The sequence below is a fragment of the Ambystoma mexicanum genome, chromosome 10 (genome assembly GCF_040938575.1).
Source record: "Ambystoma mexicanum isolate Mex_15411 chromosome 10, UKY_AmexF1_1, whole genome shotgun sequence".
Classification (NCBI taxonomy): domain Eukaryota; kingdom Metazoa; phylum Chordata; class Amphibia; order Caudata; family Ambystomatidae; genus Ambystoma; species Ambystoma mexicanum.
In genome coordinates this window covers 966613485-966632068 of record NC_090932.1, presented here as the reverse complement: position 1 = coordinate 966632068, position 18584 = coordinate 966613485, and the positions used below count along the sequence as shown (strand labels likewise).

General features: G+C 46.5%; 1 protein-coding gene across 1 annotated transcript in view; it reads right to left on the bottom strand.

The window, feature by feature from the left end:
- PLD1 (phospholipase D1) overlaps positions 1-18349 on the bottom strand; it is an 886935-nt gene extending 868586 nt beyond the window's left edge. Inside the window, exon 1 of the mRNA XM_069618743.1 lies at positions 17923-18349. The gene's annotated coding sequence lies outside the window, so the exon portion shown is untranslated. The remainder of the gene's footprint in view (positions 1-17922) is intronic.
- Between the last annotated feature and the right edge of the window lie 235 nt (positions 18350-18584).

The window sequence follows — 18584 nt, the reverse complement described above, 5'->3', positions numbered from 1 at the left end:
TAAGCGTGAGTGCTATGTAATAACACATCATTATCGTTTGGCCTTGGACGTCTGCTTGCATTCACAGTAATTTGGTAACATGGGCCTCTACCCGCTGATATTAATGATACATATGGTGATCCAGTCTTGTATAAATGTCTATCACTTTACAGTGATATTGTAACCACATTTTTCGTAGTGTACTTGGAAACAATGCTATGTGATGCCACTTCCTATTTTGTCAAGTGGTGAAAGGTCGTGTTCCATTGCTTCCCGTGATGTCACTTTGGGGTGGGGTCTGTGATGCCATCAGAGGTCAAGGGTCGTGTGATGCCACTTCTGCTACCACAGGCATTTTGGTGAAATGACGTCCCGGCCACCTTAGCACGAAAAAGGGCATACTTTCAAAGAAATATTTTGATTCCAATGTGCCAAAAGCATCCCATTCACATGCAGATTCCGCTGTAACTGGGATGAGGAGGCATTCTTTGCAAGTGAGAAGGCAAGGAAAGGCAGCTGTACCACCGCAGCCTAAAACGTCTCTGTCTATTCCTACGCCATATCCTGCGTGGCCTCCAGCTTTACACTTGCTTTGTCAGTGCAACTGCAGTTCTGCACCTGTGCCTTGCATCCTTGCGGTGGTTCATTTAGCCAGGTCATTAGTCAGGGGCTATGCCATAAAAATGTTATTTAGTAAGGACATTACATAAGTTAGAAGTTGTGTTGTGAATAATTGCATTTTTGGCACCTGATATCACATTACTTAGAGTGCAGAGCTTTCGGCAAACGAGAGCGCGTTGGCACCAGAATAATATGGCGAACATGTTGGTGCCTTTAAGAAAGCTCTGTGGGGGATTTAGCGTCTACTGGAGAAATGTGTGTTCATTTTGCAGGTTTGGTTTCCACAGGGAATGACTCAACCCACTGAGGTCCAACGATTGAGAGCCATTACTTTTGGTACTAATCACATCTATTATCGCAGCACAAGAAGCACGTGCAAATCAGGAAAATATATGCACTAAGGGGCCGATTCATGGAATTTATTGTGCAGAAAATAGGCTACTTGCGCCCAATCTGCACGCGCAACTCTGTTTCCCGATTCATGGAATCAAATGCGAGACACTTTTCCTGGACTTGCGTAGGATTTCGAGCTGGCCGGGTACACCTGTGCGAGCAGTAGAAGGTCTTGCGCAAGACTCCAAGCAGAGGGTGGGAATGGCCTGCGCAGAGGGCTGGGAAGGGGGCAGAACACCAGAAATGGGGACTGACTTGCAAAGAAGTAGGCGTTCCAAGGGATGGCCTGCAGGCAGTCCCTCGCATGCCCACTATTGCCCAGCAAGAAACGTATTTCTTGGAATCGATCGCACAACGTCTTGGTGGGAAATGCCCACGCAAGTCCTTCATAGGATCGGCCACCCAAAGGCTGGAGTAAGTACACAGTATTGCATGTGAGATTTTGGGGAGTGTGTACTCAATCAGGGTTCCGATGGAACGTAGGGGCGCACGTAAGCTGTGTAGTGGGATGCTGGAACACTTTACGTGTGTTTGCACGCATATTTCCTGAGTTATTGCTGAGTTACGAATGTTCATACGCATGTTTTCAGGGGCTGGATACAGTTATGGGGGACCGCGCGGAGGCTCCCCGAGTAAAGGCTTGCTGACGGGGGACCCCATGCACTGTTTGAAGGATGCATGTAATCGTGCCCGGCGGAGCGTGCAAAGATAGCTGATCTGCCAGTTTCCTGCTTTGCATGTGGGTGTGTCGGTGCGTTCCAGCCGTGACTTGCGAAAACAGTTACTTTGCGTGAACAATTCCATGAATACGTGTGGCGTGCATTTTTCTTTCTGCACGCAGGCTCGCACAGTGTCCTTCTTGGCACGTGCCACTTGCGCAATATCTGCACGAATTTCCATGAATCGACCCCTAAGTGTTTACCTTTTGTTGCTATTATAGAAAAATACGTTTTCTTTTTTACAATGAATGATGCACTGTGTATTAAGTGGTTCACTGTCACTATGCACCTACCAAAACTCAGCATGTACCTAATGCATTCTTTTCTATCCAAAAAACATTGCTTGTGTAAAATATTTAGTCACAAACTGACAACAAAAATACAAATTAATAAATAATGATGAACATTGGAAATTAACCTATACCTAACCCAGAAACACAGTCCCCACATTATCATTGTGCATCTTTACTCTGCTGTTGGCTTTGCCAATGCTAGATTTATATTACACTGCGCTGCGCAATTGCCCAACATTTTTATTTCAGATGGATGTATGATTTAGCAAAGCTGTTACATGGCCCAGCGAAGTAAACATGTTTGCACCACTTCTGCGGCCCATTAGCCAGCCACACATTGATTTAATTTGATAAGGTGCCCGGCAAAACAACTCATTAAGGCATGTTCAATCTTCTATAAATGCAAGGTTAGCTGTTCCTGTCAGGACATCCAAGGCACCCAAGACATACTGCTGCCTGCACAGCAACAATTGACAATGACACCAACTTTGCTCAAATGCCATCTGCCATTCTCTCCACTCCATACCAATAGGCTGGGTACACTTGGCGGCGACAAGGCATGGCCTATAAGAATCATGTTCATTTCGAGATCAGTTACAATAGCACAGTGATATCAACAATTCACTGGTCTACGAAAGAAATGCATAATTTAAAAACCCAAGAAGTAGTTTCAAAGTAAAATCATTGATGCTAAGCTTGCCCCTGGCCACGTAAACATGGCCTTAGAGACAACGAAACACCATGAGATCAACGGTAAGAAACAGCGCATTGTTAAGAAATCATAAACCATGAGCTACTCATACTCCGTTAATTGTATCAATGCCATGGTGCATTCTGGAGGCACTTAAGCAGCATAAGCCGAGCAGGGGGGCATTACCGGAAGGTAATGCACGGGGACATCAGTTACAAGCCGTGTCATGTTCAAGTTCAAACAAGTTGCCATTAAAATGCATAACTTATGAAAACAGTGTTGTTATTTAAATACAGAATAAAACCACATTTTAGTGACTTACTGAGTTTATCTATTTACTTTACTCTTAAAGCATCGTTTTATTACTTCACAACGAAAGCTTCAAGCCATGTATTGCTACCACGTGCTAATAGCCTTATAGAGCCCCGGAGGGGTCATTATAACTCGGGATAATGACACTTCCAGGACGTATGGCCCTCTGCGATAATTTGGTGGTGGGTCATTATCGCACGATAACAACCCTTCCCTCACTCTATAAGGTTGTAATATAAGCCAATGTAATTGCACCGAACTCAAATGGATAAAGTACTGGGTCGGGCTACGCCAGCAGGTTGCACCCAAATGACTGCTAAGAGTCCTTAGCGCTTCTATGCATGTGTTGCTATTAACATTTCGACGCTCTCCCTCCACTATGCAAATCTACCACCCACCTCTCAACAGCACAGTGCTCACGGGAGATAGTTGATGCGTACAATTGTAGCATCATTTTGCTCATCACTTTTTAAAGTCATTTTAGAAGCGCGATGCGCTGCACGAGCCTTGAAAACATCTTTTTTGTTGACTGCTTATCACGAGAATAATAGTTTCATCAGACATTAACACACTTACAGCGAGCAAGTGAGATTACAAAATGTGCTAAGGCAATAGGTCAACATCAAGAGCAGTTTCTATAGAAACACATGTCGCAGAACAAAGCCGGGGTCCACGAAAATGTGGTCTCACTTTGTAATACATCTATTTTGGAGTCACAACTAATGTTGGCTGATTGGGCCCTCGTGCAAAAAGAAGTGCTTCTGTATAGCTGGAAAAGTAATCTGAGCTCGTAGGCAGCGTCGGACGGGGACATAATTCTCTAGGGCACCAATGAAAAAGTGGCCCACAGTTGCAAATGGCCATTCATTCCTTTTGTGACATGGTTTGAATATTAACTAGGGGGGAGTTTTTTGATAAAGTGTGATGCAAATTGGGCATTTTAAAGAATATTTATTCAGCAACACTGGTCAAAACTACTAGCTGCAGAGTGAATTAACTCATCTACTGGCCCAAATTGGACAGAAAAGTGGCCCATTTTGACCCAAAAAACACGGCCACACCAGCATTTTGTATTTATGGTTTGGCCATGGGCCTATTGCCCTCTAGGCCAGTCCGGACCTACTCCTAGGAGGAAGCTTATAGAAATGGCAGTGCTGATCACTTTAGAGAATTATCAATGAAGGAAGCGTAGCACTAAGCTCTAATTTGGTAGGCTGAATTTGACTAGTGAGTACATTTTTTTAAACTCACTTTAATAGCTACTGTTGCAGGACATACAGCCATGTGTTTAGCTTTTTACACACACCCAAAGATGCCCGAGAAAGGAGGGGCCACCAGAAGTCGGCCCCCAAAAGATCCAAGCATTCTCCCCATGTGTTTTCGATGTCCTCCTATCCAAAGGCTACTGCATCCAGCATGCCGACCTGCCAGGAAGCGCAGGAAGAGGAGTGGCAATCATTCGCTGGAGGGATTGGCCATGCTCCATCATCCCCTCTCCCAGAACAAGCTTATTTGAATCACTCGCCCGCCGGTTCCATCTATCGCCAAGGTATCCATCACCTTCTACCTCATCTACAGACCACCTCACAGAAGTGACTCTTTCTTCTCCAACTTACTCTCCTCTGCCAACTTAGCACATTCTAGGAATGTCTTTCTTGGTGATTTTAATTTCCTCTAGTCATAGGCTGGCAATCACACTCAAAACACGCTTTTCGCACTAACCACTCCCATGGTCCTTAAGCAAACTGTGCTCCCCCATGCACAACAAAGGCAACACCCTAGACTCAGTCTTCATATCATCCCCCTGCATCACCTGTGCAGACCCTGTCACACTTGACAAGTCTGACCACGCTGCCATCCCATTATCAGTCACCCACTCTAGAACAGATCACAAAGGTCAGGATAAAAGCCAGCTCACTCAACACCGCTCATTCAAAACCTTCCCGGTCAATGCACTAGAAGCAAACTTTGCAGGCTTCCCCACCACAGGGAATGCCTCTGGCCTCCTGGAATTATTCAGCAACTCTGCTATGAAACTGGTGCATACTCATGCACCCCTAAAATCAAGCCAGCCAAAGACGAAACCATCCGCCCCATGGTACACCACTGAGCTAGCCTCCAGCAAACGCTGAATCAGAGCCCTAGATAAATGGTGGCACAAAAAGCATAACTCGGGAGACCTCACCAACCTCAAATGTCTCCGTGCAAACCATAGGATTCTGATTACCGAGGCCAAAGCTGTTTATTTCTCCACCACCATTGCGGCAGCCTCCAACAGGAGCAAAGCCCTCTTTGTAGGCGTAAAGCATTGTACCAAACCTCACCCGACCCCAAGGTGATAGCAATTTGTGAAAAATGCAATGGAATCAACACATTTTTAATTGAAAAAAATAGACAAAATCTGAGAGACCATCACATCACCTCTCACAGCCTTAGAATACCATGCACCCTAGCATGCACACTGCCCCTATGGACCAAATTCTCTCCTCTCTTTCCCCCAGAGCTCCTAAAAATGATTGCCTCCTTCAAACCTACTTCTTACTCGGTCAAAATAATTCTGGCCTCCATCATTAAACAATTGACTAGCCCGGCACTCAATGTGCTTCTCAGCATCATCAATGCTTCTCTCGCAGAATGATCATTCCTGGACACCCTCAAAACTGGTCTCTTACAACCTCTTTTGAAAAACCCAGTCCTAGATCCAGACAACCTTGCCAACTATCAGTCCATTACGATACTCCTGATTATTGGCAAAATCTTGGAAAAGGTAGCTGCTACACAACTAGTCGCCAGAATCAAACAACTCCACCTCCTAAATGACTATCAATCAGGGTTCCACCCCAAGTGTAGCATTGGGACAGCCACCATACAGGTGGTGGATGATGCACTCTAAATCATAGATAAGGGTGACTAATGACTCCTCATTCTCATTGACCTCTCTGCAGCATTCAACACTGTCTACCACCACATCCTTCTCTCACTCCCTGCTGACAGGATGGGATTCTCTGCCATGGTCCTGAATTGGATTACCTCCTACCTCTCAGGCAGACACCAGGCTGTTCAAATGAATGTGTTGCATTCTAACCGACTCCAGGTCTCCTGTGGGGTCCCCCAAGGCTCTATCCTCTTACCAATCCTTTTTAACCTATATATGGAGCCTCTGAGCACTCTCCTCGCGGATCCCAATATAGCCATCCACCAATACTCACACGATTCACAGTTGTTCATGAGAGTAAATAGCGCGCAGGACATAATCCATCTCTGTAACTACCTAGCCATCATCCATTCCTGGATGTTTACTACATACCTCAAACTAAACCCATCCGAGGCTGAATTCAGCCTCATTGGTCTGCCTTCTAAAAAACAACTTGTCCAACAATGGCTCAATAATATGCACATAGAAGGATTTGGTCCACAACTCTCTGACTCAGCAAAATCCTTAGGCTTCACCATTAACGGCAGCCTGTCCTACCAGAAACACAACCAGAAATAACCAGGAAGGCCCAAATAGCCTGGCTCAGAATCTCTACCCTTTGAAAAATCAAACCCTTCATCCTACCGCAAGACTTCCAGACCGTAGTGCAGGCACTTGTGATCTTGCACATTGATGGGGCAAATGCTCTCATGACAGGGATCCCAGCTGCTCATCTGGCTCCTCTAAAAGCAGTCCACCACGCTGCAGCATGTCTTATTACAGGAGCACAGATATTTGACCAATTACCCCCATCCTATGCAAACTACATTGGCTTCCACTTCAAGCCAGGATACTGTTCAAGACTGCAGGTATCATCTACAAAGCAGTCACGAGTAGTACACCAGCGTACCTGGTGGCTAAACTCCACATATCTGGTGGCAAACACTTCTCACGCAACAAATCGACCAACCAGCTTGAATCACAACTCATCCGCAAAGAGAGGACCAGCAAGCAATCCTTTACTTGTCATGCACCCACCCTATGGAACTCGATCCTGGTGTCAGCTCGGAATGCCCCCACAATTCTCCAATTTCACAAATCTCTTAAAGCATGGCTCTTTCAACAACACCTGACCAAGGACTAATATTAATGGATGCACATACCGATGCCCAGACCTCACAGTACTTCACTACTGTTGAAAGATGGCAGCCCAAATGATGGCTGCCCACACTCTGTACAATGCTCTGCTGCTCTCAAGCTAGGTCCATGCTTTAAAAAATAAAAAAAAGAAGTGGGGCCCATATCCCCCCCCAGGCCAGCAAAAACTCCCACCTGAGAGTGAAACCTCTCAAACTCCTCCCCGGGCCCCCAAATGTGTCCACCACGTCTGGCGACTAGACAAAGGCTGATGAATGTTAGCTTCTTACTTGGCTTTCGAGATGAAATACCCCTATTGTTAGCCTGGGGAATTACCCTTGCACACCCTCCCTGTGCAGGCTCCTCTTGCCCCCCATGTGCTTTTGTCTGCCCTGCATGCCCTCACTTTTGAACTGCAGAAACCACAACCCCACATTGTTTCCTCTTCTGTGAACACCATGCCTGTGCACCGACATTTGACCACTCCCTTAAAAAGCGGTTGCCTCTCTGCTTATGACAATGTGCATACTCCTCTAGACATGGTGTGCCTACTCCTCTAAACCTGGTGTGACTACTCCTCTAGACCTGGTGTGACTACTCCTCTAGACATGGTGTGCCTACTCCGCTAGACCTGGTGTGACTACTCCTCTAGACCTGTTGTGACTACTCCTCTAGACATGGTGTGCCTGCACCTCTAGACCTGGTGTGACTACTCATCTAAACCTGGTGTGACTACTCCTCTAGACATGGTGGGCCTACTCTTCTAGACATGGTGTGCCTACTCCTCTAGACATGGTGTGACTACTCCTCTAAACCTGGTGCGACTACTGCTCTAGACATGGTGTGCCTACTCCTCTAGACCTGGTGTGACTACTCCTCTAGACATGGTGTGCCTGCTCCTCTAGACATGGTGTGACTACTCATCTAAACCTGGTGTGACTACTCCTCTAGACATGGTGGGCCTACTCCTCTAGACATGGTGTGCCTACTCCTCTAGATATGGTGTGACTACTCCTCTAAACCTGGTGCGACTACTCCTCTAGACATGGTGTGCCTACTCCTCTAGTCCTGATGTGACTACTCCTCTAAACATGGTGTGCCTACTTCTCTAGACATGGTGTGACTACTCCTCTAAACCTGGTGTGACTACTCCTCTAGACATGGTGTGCTTACTCCTCGAGACCTGGTGTGCCTACTCCTCTAGACCTGGTGTGACTACTCCTCTGGACATGGTGTGCCTACTCCTCTAGACCTGGTGTGCCTACTCCTCTAGATATGGTGTGACTACTCCTCTAAACCTGGTGCGACTACTCCTCTAGACATGGTGTGCCTACTCCTCTAGTCCTGATGTGACTACTCCTCTAAACATGGTGTGCCTACTTCTCTAGACATGGTGTGACTACTCCTCTAAACCTGGTGTGACTACTCCTCTAGACATGGTGTGCTTACTCCTCGAGACCTGGTGTGCCTACTCCTCTAGACCTGGTGTGACTACTCCTCTGGACATGGTGTGCCTACTCCTCTAGACCTGGTGTGACTACTCCTCTAGACATGGTGTGACTACTCCTCTAGACATGGTGTGCCTGCCCCTCTAGACATGGTGTGACTACTCATCTAAACTTGATGTGACTACTCCTCTAGACATGGCGTGCCTACTCCTCTAGACCTGGTGTGCCTACCCCTCTAGATATGGTGTGACTACGCCTCTAAACCTGGTGTGACTACTCCTTTAGACATGGTGTGCCTACTCCTCTAGATCTGATGTGACTTCTCTTCTAAACATGGTGTGCCTACTCCTCTAGACGTGGCGTGACTACTCCTCTGGACATGGTGTGCCTACTCCTCTAGACATGGTGTGACTACTCCTCTAGACTTGTTGTGACTACTCCTCGAGACCAGGTGTGACTACTCCTCTAAAGTTTAATCTCCTTTGTGCACCCCTACCTGTGTAACCCTTTGGGTGCTCCCCTTAGGTGCCTCCGTCTGCCCAAAAAATCTTCCTCTATAACCATGTGGTGTTCCACCCACATCCAGTACCTCCTTTTCCCTGCATGCCCAGCTTTGGTAATCATCTCCCCTCATACCTCTTGCCCCTGGTTTCTTTGCATTTAAAAGCGCATCACGTTGGTGAATTCAGGGTGCAATTTTAAATGTGCTGAAATGCCCCCGGATTTGCGAAGGGGTGTAAAAGGGCATCTGAATGAGTGCAGCTAGGATGCGCTGTTTAGATGCCCTTGGGCCGCTCCTTTTGCCTCAAGTGATGAGATGCACCGGCACATTGAGCCCAGTAACAATGACACCTGTTCTTACAGCACTTAGAAGTGGAAGGAATCTGGCAAGAAGCACAATACTAGGACACAAGCTGCTATTAGGACCTTGATTCCCAGTATGTATCTTCACACTCCAAACACAGCAATGGCAACTAGTTCTTCAAATAGCTTTCCCCAAACACAAGTTCCAGCTCAATCCAGTGAGGATCCTGACTGACAATCGTGCAAATGTCTCCAGAAAGGGGAAAACTCACCAACAGCATATACAGGGATGCCACCATCACGATACAAGCTAATAAATACATCTTGCGATTTACACAGTGATCTTTCCATCTCCTGAGAGGAAACTAACCCCATTGGATCCAGTGACCAGACACAATATTTGGCAATTCCTTGCCCCAACTGGACCACCTCAAAGGCAATCACCCATAATGGAGAGGACAACAGCCAACTGTAGGCCCACTTCAGGAGAGAAACAGACCAGCAGAACGGGCAGAATGATGCTACTCGCCCAGAATTCACCAGCCTTCCAAACCTCCAGATGCTCACAGACAACCTAAATGGTGCTCTTGACCTCCCCTCCACAAGAAGGTCCGTGAGTTGCCAGCATGTGACCGATTCACATGTACCTTCACCGACACCGCTTCCCAGACAGCGAATCCCAACAAACTCGAAGTGACAAAACTCTGGAACAAGAACCCACGTCTAAACAACCAATTTAGCTTTGGTTTGATCAAGTAAGATTCGTTCAGCCAACAAATCACCTCAAAGGTTCACAATGTAGTCGGAGACAGCAACTCCATGTTACAGGAAAATCACAATACTTTGTTCAATTACCATTCCATTCAATGGCCACTTTGTTAGACACTTTGCTCCCATTTGGCTCCAAAAGTGTCTCCTGAAACAAGTGCTCCCAAGCAAGAGGGGGGAGAGGTGCTTGACATTTGAGACCCCGGGACTGCAAAACATTGCCTGCAGGCCCAATGATCATGCATAACAACGCAAAAGGGAGGTCAATATACCACCATGAAAGCATGGTCATAAAATCCCTGATGATCATGTGTATAACTACAAAAGGGTGGTCAATATACCACCATGAAAGCATGGTCATAAAAGCCCTGAGGATCATGCGTATAACCACAAAAGGGTGGTCAAGATACCACCATGAGTCATGACTACACAAGGCCTGATGATAAGAGCATGGCTATAAAAGCCATGATGATCAGGTGCAACACCACAAAAGGGCTGTCAATACACCACCACGAGAGCATGGTCATGAAAGCCTTGATGATCAAGCACAACACCAAAAAAGGGTTGTCAATATACCACCATGAGAGTATGGTCATAAAAGCCAGATGATCATGTGCAACACCACAAAAGGGAGGTCAATATACCACCACGAGGGCATGACTACAATAGGCCTGATGATCAGAACATGGCCAGAAAAGCCCTGATGATACTGCACAACACCACAAAAGGGATGTCAATATACCACCATGAGAGCATGATTGCAAAAGCCCTGATGATCATGCCTAACACTACAAAATGGAGTTCAATATACCACCATGAGGGGTAAGGTCAAAAACGCCCTCATGATCATACATAACACAAAAGGGATGTCAATATATCCCCATGAGAGCATCGTCATAAACGCCCTGATGATCATGCACTACACCACAAAAGGGATGTCAATATACCACCATGAGAGCATGGTCATAAACGCCCTCATGATCATACATAACACCACAAAAGGGAGATAAATATAGCAGCATGAGGGCATGACTTGCAAAGGCCGGATTATCAGAGCGTGGCCATGAAAGCTCTGATGATCATGCACAACACCACAAAAGGGATGTCAATATATCACCAAGAAAGCATGGTCATAAAAGCCTTGATGATCATGCACAACACCACACAAGGGATGTCAATATACTACCATAAGACCATGGTCATAAACGCCCTGATGATCATGCACAAAACCACAAAACAGAGGCCTATGTACCACCATGAGAGCATGGTCATGAATGCCCTGATGAACATGCACAACACCGCAAAAGGGAGGGCAAACGCCCTGATGATCCTGCCCAAAGCCAAAAAAGGGAGGTTAATATATCACCAGGAGAGCATGGTCATAAACGCCCTGATGATCATGCACAAAACCACAAAAGGCAGGCCAATATACCACCATGAGAGCATCGTCATAAATACCCTGATGATCATGCAAAATACCACAAAAGGGAGGTCAATATAACACCATGGGAGCATGGTCATAAAAGCCCGGATGATCATGCACAACACCAAAAAAGGCGGCCAATATACCAACATGAGAGCATCGTCATAAATACCCTGATGATCATGCAAAATACCACAAAAGGGAGGTCAATATAACACCATGGGAGCATGGTCATAAAAGCCCTGATGATCATGCACAACACCACAAAAAGGAGGTCAATATACCAACATGAGAGCATGGACATAAACGCCCTGATGTTCATGCACAACACCACAAATGAGAGGTCAATACACCAAGATGGGAGCATGGTACTCATGTACAACCCCACAAAATAGAAGTCTGCATATCACCATAATAGCATGACTACAAAAGGCCTGACGATCATGCGTAACACCACAAAAGGCATGTCGATATACTACCATGAGAGCATGGTCATCAACAACCTGATGCTCATGCACAACACCACAAAATGAATGTCAATATACCACCAAAAGAGCATGACTACAAAAGGCCTGATGATCATGCATAGCACCACAAAAGGGCGGTCAATATGCCACCATGAGAGCATGGTCATAAACACCATGATGATCATGCACAACACCATAAAAGGGAGGTCAAATGCCCTGATGATCATGCACAAAGCCACAAAAGGGAGGCCAATATAACCCCATGAGAGCATGGTCATAAACACCCAGATTTCATGCACAACACCTCAAAAGGGAAGTTAATATACCACCATGAGAGCATGGTCATAAACGCCATCATGATCATGGACAAAACCAAAAAAGGGAGACCAATATACCACCATGACAGCATGGTCATAAACGCCGTGATGATCATGCACAACACCACAAAAGGGATGTCAATATAACACCATGAGAGCATGGTCATAAACGCCCTCATGATCATACATAACACCACAAAAGGGAGATAAATATATCAGCATGAGGGCATGACTGCCAAAGGCCGGATTATCAGAGCATGGCCATAAAAGCTCTGATGATCATGCACAACACCACAAAAGGGATGTCAATATATCACCAAGAGAGCAAGGTCATAAATGCCCTGATGATCATGCACTACATCACAAAAGGGAGGTTAATATACTAACATGAAAGCATGGTCATAAAAGCCTTGATGATCATGCACAGCACCACACAAGGGATGTCAATATACTACCATAAGACCATGGTCATAAACGCCCTGATGATCATTCACAAAACCACAAAACAGGGGCCAATGTACCACCATAAGAGCATGGTCATAAATGCCCTGATGAACATGCACAACACCACACAATGGAGGGCAAACGCCCTGATGATCCTGCCCAAAACCAAAAAGGGAGGTTAATATATCACCAGGAGAGCATGGTCATAAACGCCCTGATGATCATGCACTAAACCACAAAAGGGAGGTCAATATGACACCATGGGAGCATGGTCATAAAAGCCCTGATGATCATACACAACACCACAAAAAGGAGGTCAATATACCAACATGAGAGCATAGTCATAAACGCCCTGATGTTCATGCACAACACCACAAATGAGAGGTCAATATACCAAGATGGGAGCATGGTACTCATGTACAACCCCACAAAATAGATGTCCGTATATCACCATAATAGCATGACTACAAAAGGCCTGATGATCATGCGTAACACCACAAAAGGCATGTCGATATACTACCATGAGAGCATGGTCATCAACAACCTGATGCTCATGCACAACACCACAAAAGGAATGTCAATATACCACCAAAAGAGCATGACTACAAAAGGCCTGATGATCATGCATAGCACCACAAAAGGGCGGTCAATATACCACCATGAGAGCATGGTCATAAACACCATGATGATCATGCACAACACCATAAAAGGGAGGTCAAATGCCCTGATGATCATGCACAAAGCCACAAAAGGGAGGCCAATATAACAGCATGAGAGCATTGTCTTAAACACCCTGATGATCATGCACAACACCTCAAAAGGGAGGTTAATATACCACCATGAGAGCATGGTCATAAACGCCATCATGATCATGGACAAAACCAAAAAAGGGAGACCAATATACCACCATGACAGCATGGTCATAAACGCCCTGATGATCATGCACAACACCACAAAAGGGATGTCAATATAACAGCATGAGAGCATGGTCATAAAATATCTGATGCCCATGCTCAACACCACACAAGGGAGGTCAATATACCACCACGAGAGAATGGTCATACACGCCCTGATGATCATGCACAACACCACAAATGAGATGTCAATATACCACCATGGGAGAATGGTCATGAAGCCCTGATGCTCATGCACAACACCACAAAAGGGAGGTCAATATACCACCATGGGAGCATGGTCATAAATACCCTCATCATCATGCACAACACCACAAAGGGGAGGTCAATATGCCACCATAAGAGCATGGTCATAAAAGCACTGATGATCATGCGTAACACCACAAAAGGGAGGTCAATATACCACCATGAGAGTAAGGTCATAAAAGCCATGATGATCATTTACAACACCACAAAAGAGATTTCAGTATACCACCATGACAGCATGACTACAACGGGCTTGATGATCATGCACACCTCCACAAAAGGGGTGTCAGTATACCAGCATGAGAGCATGGTCATGAACAGGCTAATGCTCATGAAAAACCCCACAAAATGTATGTCTGTCAATCACCATAAGAGCATGACTACAAAAGGCCTGATGATAATGCGTAACACCACAAAAGGGAGGTCAATATACCACCATGAGAGCATGGTCAAAAACACCCTGATGATCCAGCATAACACCACAAAAGGGATGTCAATATAACACCACAAGAGCATAGTCATAAACACCCTGATGATCATGCGTAACACCACAAAGGGGATGTCAATACACCACTCTGAGCGCATGTTCATAAACACCCTGATGATCATGTGTAACACTAGAAAAGGGATGTCAATATACCACCATGAGTGCATAGGTATAAACGCCCTGATGATCATGCGTAACACCACAAAAGGGAGGTCAATATTCCACAATAGGAGCATGACTACAAAAGGCCTGATGAATATGCACAAGAGCACTAAAGGCCATCATGACAATATGGTAATTTAAAGGCCAATCATTGTCAAGCACTCTAGTGCACACCGTCCATGGATAATGTGAATGACTAAGGGTGCTGAGGAAGTAAAACAGCCCTGGCACATGGGTTGTGTAATAACAAAAGAAAAGTAGTATCCTAAAATTGAGGATACTCCTGTCGCATGAGGATCATGATGTCCCAAACGCGTTAAGCTATGGATGCAATGTCAGTATGATGTAACAGCATTGTAATACATATTTGTTTTAATATAACTGACTTTTTCTCACATTTTTTTCGAGAGATATTTCTTGTCTCATCTGAAATGAGCTTTTGTCATCCTACGAATAATAATAACATTGGGTATTGATTCGCAAGGATTTACTTAGATTTCTTACTGACATTAGTTACATGGTGTGCAATGGACAGGGGTATCCTCAATATTAGGAAACTACTTTTCTTTCATTTAAGGGCCAGTGACAGTCTGCAACACCACACAATGTTTGAAGGGTTTGGACCAAATATTAACAATCAAAGAGAACCGTTATGACCCCCATCAAAATTCCATGTGCTAGCGCCTTGATGCCCATCGGTTCTGTGCGTTTTACAAATGTAAACATAAATAAATAAATAAATATGGCTGCTCAAGAGGGAGACTGCCCGCCAAGGTGGCAGTGTGAAAACCAAGGAGGAAAGACTCGACTTCACTGAAAATAAAAGCCATCCGTGCAGCGAAGCCTGTATGGACCACCGCTCGGATGTGCCTCATTTTACTTTCATGTTAAGCCGCAAAGGACCAGGTGCCTGTTGGGTTGCTGCCTTCAGAGAATTCAACCATGCAAGTCCAAGAAAACGTAGTGTTGAACCAGCATTTCAGCAGACTATTGCATGTTGGCTTTACCATTCAAAGACACATTAGATAATGGACCAGCATTACACTGTATGGCAGTTTGGGCGATATGGACACTTGGATTGCATAACCTCTGACCCTTCACAAGATACAGGTCGACATACGTGCCAGCAGTCTACACCGCCTTCACCCACAATACACCACAATGTGCGCTGCTGACAGTGCTGATTCACTGGGTACATACGGTCTGGAGGAGTTCCCACTCAGGGCATGCAGTGCTTGCTCCTGGGTTTCGTACTTCCTTGCAGTGGGGCTGCCAGAGGACCCGCCCATCAAAGCACACCTCCGCCTAAGACTTACATGCAAAAACAGACACTGTCAGGGGGGAGGGGGAGGAGGGGGATTGGGGAGCATGGTTGGGGATGCCCCAGCCCCAGTATTTAAGCAGACATCCCATGTAGCGTGGATCCCGGAGCCTCAGGGCCTTTTGGCCATCTCAGGGGGGTCAACGGTCTCAGTGTTTATTCGAGGGCTGATACACAGCCATATGGCGCCCATCCATTTCTCTAAAATAAATTAATCCCCCATGAAATGTACTAGAGTGAGAGAAATCCCTATTAACCCCATGGGGTTTTGCACTGGATGGGCGGGTACAGGGACTATGCTGGGAGAAAAGCACTGAGGTAGTGCTGGGCAATGCTGCAGGACATCCCAAAAGTGAGGCAGGTTAACTGCTGTTACCATCAGCAGCCTGGGAGAGGGGCAGCCCCAACCTTTTCTCAGCCTGCTCCTCTCCTTCCCCCCAGCTCCAGAGACATGCAGTCTCTGCAGCACAAAGCCAAGGAAGGGTGAAGTGTGAACAATCACCTCACCCTTCCTCCAAACAGCAAGGTGCTAAGCACCATAAGGAAACCAACAGTCAGGCAGGGCTCAGGTTCAAAGACCTGCCCCCACCAGGGGGCCAGACAGTCGGCTATCCGGCTGGGGGCTGTGACAACAGCAGCCCCCACTACATACATAACAAAGACCCAGTGCTCCCCTGCGTCTTGTAAATAAGAGCAGCATGCTCTGAGAAAACACAATCTGTTTGTGGACCCTGAACGGGGACCCAAACAAACAGGAGGTTCACTGTTTACTCAGTGTCTTCCAACCTTTGCTTCTTTACCACAGAACCCTCCCACCCTACAAAAGAAGGGAGAAGAACAAAAAGAAGTACAGGGTACTGTACGGTGCCCACAACAAGTCGTGGGACACAAGAAGGCGGGCATGGGCCAGAGGGGGTAACCTCAGGACCCGGTGCCCAAAAGTATGTTACTATTATGATATGTGATTATTGTTTATTGCCATAACCATATCTGTACAATAAAACCCTACAGCCTTTTATTGCCAACACTTGACACAATGTGTGAGCCAATTATTATGGGTGAGGGTTTGGGGATCGGCCAATACTAATGCATGCATATGGCGTCAGCAGTTATGCTCTAGCAGAGTGCCTGAGTGGCTCACTCTACTGGCAAGTGTTTACTAGTCCGACCCCTTCCTCTCCTTACTGCTCCTAGCCACAGCCAGAATGTCTGTGATGCTGCAATAGCAGCCCACTGGGTCCTGGAGTCTAAAGCTAACCGCACTGGGAAGGGAACTGCAGTGTTGCCTTGTGATCTTGGGCAAGCGATATGTTCCGTGTCCTTGTGTTCATTAGGAACGCATCACTTTGTGTTTTCAACGCATTTCTTTTAATATTTGGTGATAAAACAGAATAGACCCGACGGGCCTCCTTCTCCCCTTTAGCTCGTGTTTCCACACGTGTGGTGCATGACCGCCAATACTTCTAAAAGTCTCCTGGCCTTAGGACACGTATTGTCGGATTAACCCAACCCTCAGAATAATGAGGCGACGTGCAGGGTGTGTAGAATGGGCACGCTAAAATGTGCTTGGCTAGAGAGCAGAGGGGTGCGTGACAGTGGCAGGGGACAATATTCCAGGGGGAAGAGGCAGGAGGATATTAAACGAATTGTTTGCATAATCTATCAACTAATATTATCAGTGTATCTTGCTGCGTTCCCCTTCATTTCCAGGAAGGCGGCAGCAGGGGTCTTGGGACTGAGGGCAAAGTGGGAGACAGCACAGGGGGACATTGCATTGCGCTTTAAATGAAAAGCAGAAGTTGGGGTTATTTGCCAGAGCTCTCAGACTTGCACAACACTTTTGGATGTGGTGGCGTTTATCATTAAAATGCAGGTCCCCTTTCTCTTCTGGGCTCTGATGCAGAACAGCTGAAGGCGCTGCCCGCGCGGGGTCAATGCATCAATCAATGGGGCATAGACTGGCAAAACTAATTGATCGAGTGCTTACAATGATAATCACTTTCAACGTTTGAATTGCAGAAGCTGCTGCTCACAGCTCACTCACATCCTTAGCTTCACTCACCTGAGATTGTGCGTGTCCCTGGACAGTGCGCAGTCCGGGCGTGCAGGGGTGGGCTGCAAGGGCCCCCAGTGGCCAGTGTGGACGCGCGCTGTCTGGATCAGAGGGCTGCCTGGCTCACAATCCGTGCAACAGCGACATCCGCATTCACCCGGGAGCCAGTCAGGCAGTGGGCGCCCCGCCCAGAAACAAAACACACTCCACCACTGGGTGCAGCGGCTCGGCTGCCCCGGGAGCTCCTCTGCCACCTGTCTGGACCGGTCACATTCCCAGAAATGGGCAGGCAGAGCAGCGACACACAGCAGGACCCCCACCGCTGCTCTGCAGAGGAGAGCAGATTGCTGGCTGAAGACAGTCTGTGCACACACACAGTGCAGTGTGCGTCTTCTAAGGCACAGGAGAGGGTGCCTCCCTACAAGACCATTTTGCTAGCACTTGCGCACTTTACAAACTCTTTCTATCAGCGAGTTCGTTTTGTGTGTGTACAGTAAGAACCATCATGCTGTGGTTTTAAGGACTGCCGTGGAGTCCTCATTCAGAGTGCCCACGTGTTTCCGGATTTGAGGTCCTGTGCTTTCGCAAGACAAGTTGGGACTTCTAATGGGTCTGGTTGCAGTTATTAAAATAAAGTTGTTTCCTGATCAAGCAGTCCCACGAGCCGGCAG